This window comes from Colobus angolensis, unplaced genomic scaffold (assembly GCF_000951035.1).
Source record: "Colobus angolensis palliatus isolate OR3802 unplaced genomic scaffold, Cang.pa_1.0 Scaffold172, whole genome shotgun sequence".
NCBI classification, from domain to species: domain Eukaryota; kingdom Metazoa; phylum Chordata; class Mammalia; order Primates; family Cercopithecidae; genus Colobus; species Colobus angolensis.
The window spans coordinates 3,410,827-3,416,962 of NW_012114844.1; the positions used below are offsets into that span (position 1 = coordinate 3,410,827).

At 40.7% G+C, this 6,136-nt stretch overlaps 1 protein-coding gene across 1 annotated transcript in view; it reads right to left on the reverse strand.

Moving 5' to 3' along the window:
* The window catches only part of TMED3 (transmembrane emp24 protein transport domain containing 3), a 71,729-nt gene that overhangs the window by 21,648 nt on the left and 43,945 nt on the right, over positions 1 to 6,136 (reverse strand). The gene's annotated exons all lie outside the window — the stretch shown is intronic.

Genomic DNA, 6,136 nt, shown 5'->3' on the forward strand with positions numbered 1-6,136 from the left:
AAATTATTCTACTACAAAGACACATGCACACGTATGTTTATTGCGGCACTATTCACAATAGCAAAGACTTGGAATCAACCCAAATGTCCATCTGTCACTTGGAGTTTTTTTTTTTTTTCTTTTTTTGAGTCATTGTAGTTCTTTGTCACTTGGAGTTTTAAAAAGCAAATTATAAGCATTTCTTAAATATAAAGTCACTGGCCATTTCTTTGTGATACAGTTTGCAAGGATTTTCCTGGTTTGCTGTTTGTCATTTTTTATATTTGACATACAGACATTTTACAAGTTTTTAGTCAGATCTATCAGTCTATTCTTGTAATTTCTACCTTTGTTTTATGATTAGAAAGTCCTTTCTGAAATAAAGGGTGTGTAAATAATTACCTATATTTTCTGTTGTATGGAGTTTTTTAAACATTCAAATCCACCTGGAATTTGTGTTCATATATGATAAAAGACATAAAACTATTGTTTCAAATAGTTACCTAATTATTCCTAATCCATTTATTCACTAGTCCATTGCTTCCCTCTGACATAAACTTTTCTCATCTAATGAATTATTGTGTATACCTGCATCTGATTCTGGACTGCTGTGTTTTGTCAGTCAGTCTACCCCGATCAAACAGTTTTTATACTGTAATTTGGAAATGCTACATTATCTGATAGCACACATTATCTTATCCCTCTTTTTTGTTTTCAGAATGTTTGCAATTATTCTTGTATTAGTTTGTTATCATGTTGCTAATAAAGATATACCTGAGACTGGGTAATTTTTTTAAAAAAAGAGATTTAATGAACTCACAGTTCCACATGGCTGGGGAGGTCTCACAGTCATGGTGGAAGACAGAGGAAGAGCAAAGTCACATCTTACATGGTAGCAGGCAGAGATAAGAGCACATGTGCAGGGAACTCCTATTTATAAAACCATCAGATGTCATGAGACTTAATCACTATCATGAGGACAGCACTGGAAAAACCCACGCCCATGATTCAATTAACTCCCACCAGGTCCCTCTCACGACATGTGGGGATTATTACAATTCAAGCTGAGATTTGGGTGAGGACACAGGGCCAAACCATATCAATTCTTATACATAAATAAATATTCTATATTAACTTTTAATTTTAATTTTAATTTTTTTTTTTTTAGAGACAGAGGCCCACTCTGTCACCCAGGCTGGAGTACAGTGGCATGATCAAGGCTCGTATAGCCTCAACCTCCCAGGTTCAAGAGAGCCTACCACCTCGGCCTCCTGAGTAGCTGGAACTCAGGAAGACTGAGTAGCTGGACAGGTGCACCAGCACAGCTAGCTAATTTTTTTTTTTTTTGTAGAGGCAAGATCTCACTATATGCCCCAGACTGTTCTCAAACTCCTGGATTCAAGCAATCCTCCCTCCTTAGCCTCCCAAAGTGCTGGAATTGTAGACATCAGCCACTGCACCCAACTATATTAACTTATAAATAGTTTGGTTAAGTACCCCCACAAAAAAATCCCAATGGGATTTTAACTAACTTTATATTAAATGTATTAACTGACTCTGATAAACTGACTGGTTTACAACATCAAGTTTCTTATCCAGGAACTAAAATGTCTTTCAAGTCATAGTTCATGACCTTAGCAAAGCTTTGTATTCTTCTTATAGACCCTAAACAGTTTTGTGAATTAATGTGGTATTTTATTTTTCAATAATAAATTAGACTTTTTATTTTGCTGTTCAAGTGATTAATGCTTTTTTTAAAAAAGGAAAATAATTAAGTTTCTATATTTGTTTTATAAAAGGACACATTCCGAAATCTCTTGTTAATTCTAAATTGCTTACCTGATTCTCTTGACATAATTTCAGGTTATTAATTTAGTAATTATTTTGGCAAAATATGTATCAGTCATAATATTGAATATTTAAATATTATTTTTTTAAATGTTTTATTTCCATAAGTTATTGGGGAACAGGTGGTGTTTGATTACATGAGTAAGTTCTTCAGTGGTGACTTGTGAGATTTTGATGCACCCCTCACCTGAGCAATATACACTGTGCCCAATTTGTAGTCTTTTATTCCTCACCCCCTTCTCACCATTTCCTCCTGAGTTCCTAAAGTCCATTGTGTCATTCTATGCCTTTGTATCCTCATGGCTTAGCTCCCACTTATAAGTGAGAACATATGACATTTGGTTTTCCATTCCTGAGTTACCCGGGTTGCTGTGAATGCCATTAATTCATTCCTTGTTATGGCTGAGTAGTATTCCATCGTATATATTGAATGTTTGAATAGTTTTAAAATGTAAAATAAAATTCTTTTGCCTGAGTTACCTCACTTAATCCTCAAAAAATCTTATAAGTTTTCTCATTCTTATTTTACAAATGAAGAAACTTAAGCTAGAGAAACCTAAGTCTTCCATAATCCACGCCACGAGCAAATGAAAGAACTGGAACTTGAACTCTTGGAATTGGTTTACAATATCAGTGACATATGGGCAGACCCAGTGGCTCACACCTGTAATACCAGTACTTTGGGAGGCCAAGACATAAGGATGGCTTGAGGCCAGAAATACAAGACCAACCTGGGCAACATAGCAAGACTCTACCTCTACAAAAAATAAAAATAAAAATAAAAAAATTAGCCAGGCTGAGTGGTGTGCACTTGTAGTCGTAGCTGCTTGGGAGGCTGAGGCAGGCAGATCGCTTGAGCTTGGGAGTTCAAGGCTGCGGTAGTTATGATCACAATAGTGCACTCCAGCCTGGATGACACAGGGAGACTCTGTCTCTAAAAAACTAAAAATTAAAAAAATCAATTAGATGGAATATTATGTATTTATTTTAAGTGATTCTGTAGCATACTGTCTAAATCAATGTTCCACCATTGTTTTTCGTTTTATGGCACACACAGAAAGTGATAGTATCATCATTGTCATGGCACATAGAGTGGACAGCCAGCCTGGGACTCTGACCATTTTTGGACACCTGTATCTCCGGACATATATAATCCACTTAAGGCACTGCTGTTAGGATGCCATGGTCTAATGATGTGTAAAGATGTCTGTTTTGCAGTGATACACTACAGTGCACTGTTGTAAGGAATACAAGAGTAAATTTGTAACAATACCTGCAATAGCAAAAGCCCTCAGTTAGTATCTATTATTGCCCTTTCTCTTCTGCCCTTGGGTCTACACAAAACAAGTCTTTCTTATGCATCAGGAATGTCCTTTTGATAGAAGACAGTAACTATGTGACCCCTAAAAAGTGCTTTCCCACCTAAACACCCCTGGTTCATCGATGGCATAACCAAGTCTATCCCACAGAAACCTGGGCCCTCTACTTTAACCTCCATGTAAGATAGCTCAAGATTCCATCCCATATTCTGTGTGGAGCCCACCCCACACCCAGCTCAACCTTCAACAGTTGCATGAATTTCTAGGTGGATTCAACATCCTGGGGGTCCTCCTGCACCTGCTGCACTCTGTGGCATGCTCTTGGCTATTGTTCTCGGATCCCGTGGCTGCCTGCCCTCTCACAGACCTGCTGTGCCTGTCCATGGCCCCAGATCCTAACTTTTTCTTCCCATGGTCTCACTAACAATTGAGATTGGATTTACTACACTTTTGCTAAAGGGTTTGGGTAACAGTGAGAGAGTACAACATAGTAAAGTACAGGCAAGATGTTATATTTATCATTAAACTTTATTGTCCTAAAAATTTATCAGACATTCCTCCCAAGGGCATTCTTGAAGCATAAGAGCAAGACCTGTTCTGTGTAGACCCAAGGGCAGAAGAAGAAGCGAGATAATAGCTACTACCTAGAGCTTTCGCTATTCCAGGCATGTATAATAATAAGGGCTTTACTTGTATTTACTCACTTATTCCTTTTGCTTGGTGTGATCAGCTGATTGTTAACTTTTTGATACTATGCTTGCTTTCTTTCCCTTTTCTGAGACCTTGATCTCTCAATCTCTTCAGCTGTCAGAAACAACTCCCAAGTTCTACACCATTTATTTGTGGAGCTGTTTATACCTCTTTTTTTCTCCTTACCCTTAAAAAGATCACGCCCTGGACAGGGAGACTCACCTTTCAGCTGATTTTTCTATATAAGGAGCCTTCCCCTTCAAATTGGCCAGGGATGGTGGCTCATGCCTGTAATCCTAGCACTTTGGGAGGCTGAGGTGGGCAGATCACTTGAGGTCAGGAGTTTGATACTTGGTCAACATGGTGAAACCCCGTCTCTATGAAAAATTCAAAAACTTGCCGGGCATGGTGTGGGTGTCTGTAATCCCAGCTACTTGGGAAGCTGAGGCAGGAGAATGGCATGAACCTGAGAGGTGGAGGTTGCAGAGAGCTGAGATTGCACCGCTGCACTCCAGCCTGGGCAACAGAGCAAGACTCCATCTCAAAAACAACAACTGGGCCTTCTCCTTCAAATAAACCGTACCACTCCTCTGGTATGCAAATAAACAAACAGTCCACTTTTGTTTTGAGTTGCAATTTTGTTCCTTCTGGCTACATAAGCCTCCTCGCTTCCCTTGTCTTCCCCCCGGGCAGAATCCAATTTGTCTGAGTGCCTCTCCTGGGATGCCCAGAGCTGTACTCCTGACAGATGAGGTGCTGCTACACTCTCTCTTGTTCCAGCCACTTCACTCCCAGTAGATGGAGCGTTGGCATGCAAAAAGAAAAGCCCCTTCCCATCCCCACTCCCTTTCTTAGTTATCCAGACTGGAGGAATCAGGAACCCCATCCAGGTCACGGCTCTCCCGTCCCTGCTATCCACTACCCACTTATCTGAGAAGTTTACAGCAAACTTTTCCTTCAAGGAGTAAATAGGCCCAGCCACTTTACCCCAGGGAAAGCTTCATGGAAGTTGCCTGCTTTCTATGAAATTTCGTTTTAAGCATCAGGCAAATAAGAAAATGTTGGGGTCTTAGAAAGCATTTTTTCTTTGCTGAACATCCACTGATGGAAATACTGTTGACTGGAAGGCAGTGGTCAGAGGTCCTAGGGTGGACCCATGACCTCCTTCTAGACCAGGCTAGGGGATGCTTCTGTTAACCTCCTAACCTTGAAGTTGGATCCTACAAATGGCTGTCATAAGAGACAGACTCCACCCCCACCGTCCCCAGCTTCCATCCCAGCCAGGTGCCAGTCACTCTCAATCTGCTCAGTCTAGGCTGCAATCCATAGCCAAACATAATTTTCTTCTGTCAGCCGCATCCATGGGCCATTTGCCTAGACACACACAGTAGGGCTGTTGTCTGAAACCTCAGAAATAAAAAGTGAGCCATTTAAAGTTTTATGCTTTTAAGTGGCAAAATGATGTCACACTTGAAAGTGCTGGCTTCAAGTCCTGACCTTGCAGCTATCTGCTTCTCCTGGCTGTTCACAGGGTTGTGAGAGAGCAGACCCCCAGAAAATTCCTCGGACAGAGCCTCCTCCCAGCCTGGCTCTGCTCACTGGGCTCTCCAGTGCCCTTGGCCTCTGACGGAATACAACGAGCAGGACTGACCTCCATACTCTGGTATTTCCCTCATGACATAAACAGGCACCCTTCAGTGGCCCATCCCATTAGGGTCAACTCACTAATTTATCTGATAAATGAACCTATCCTCACAGAGAAGCTGAGATCGGTACATTAATAATGTGTTACATCTCCCAAGAAGGATGTTGATACAGAATTTTCAAACAGAGCAATTGGAGACTTAGACTCACAAGACCAATGAATCCTAGGGTATGATGGCATGGAGGGACTTACAACAATGGTATAAACCAATGCATTAACTTCCCAGATGGGAAAGCTGAGGCTCAGAAAAGGGAAGTGACTTTTTCTATACTTTGCACCTCCTAAGAAGTAGAGCCATACTTCCTGATTTCCCAGCCAGTGTTCTTCCAACTGCCTTGGCAATCAACTGAAATCAGAGTGGACTCAATACACAGGGCGGAGGGCCCCCAGCTCCCTCTACAGTGTCCTAGACTCAGAATGCCCCCAGCACTGCAGTCCTCCCAGGAGGAGATGAGCATGCATTCACAGACAATAGGACCCTAAGGAGAAGAAGGTATAACACTAGTTCAAGAAGATGTGTTCTGTTTTGAAAAAAAAAAAAAAAAAAGTTTAAATTTTAAAACTAGTAATGTAATAATGTGCTTGCTTTTTTTTT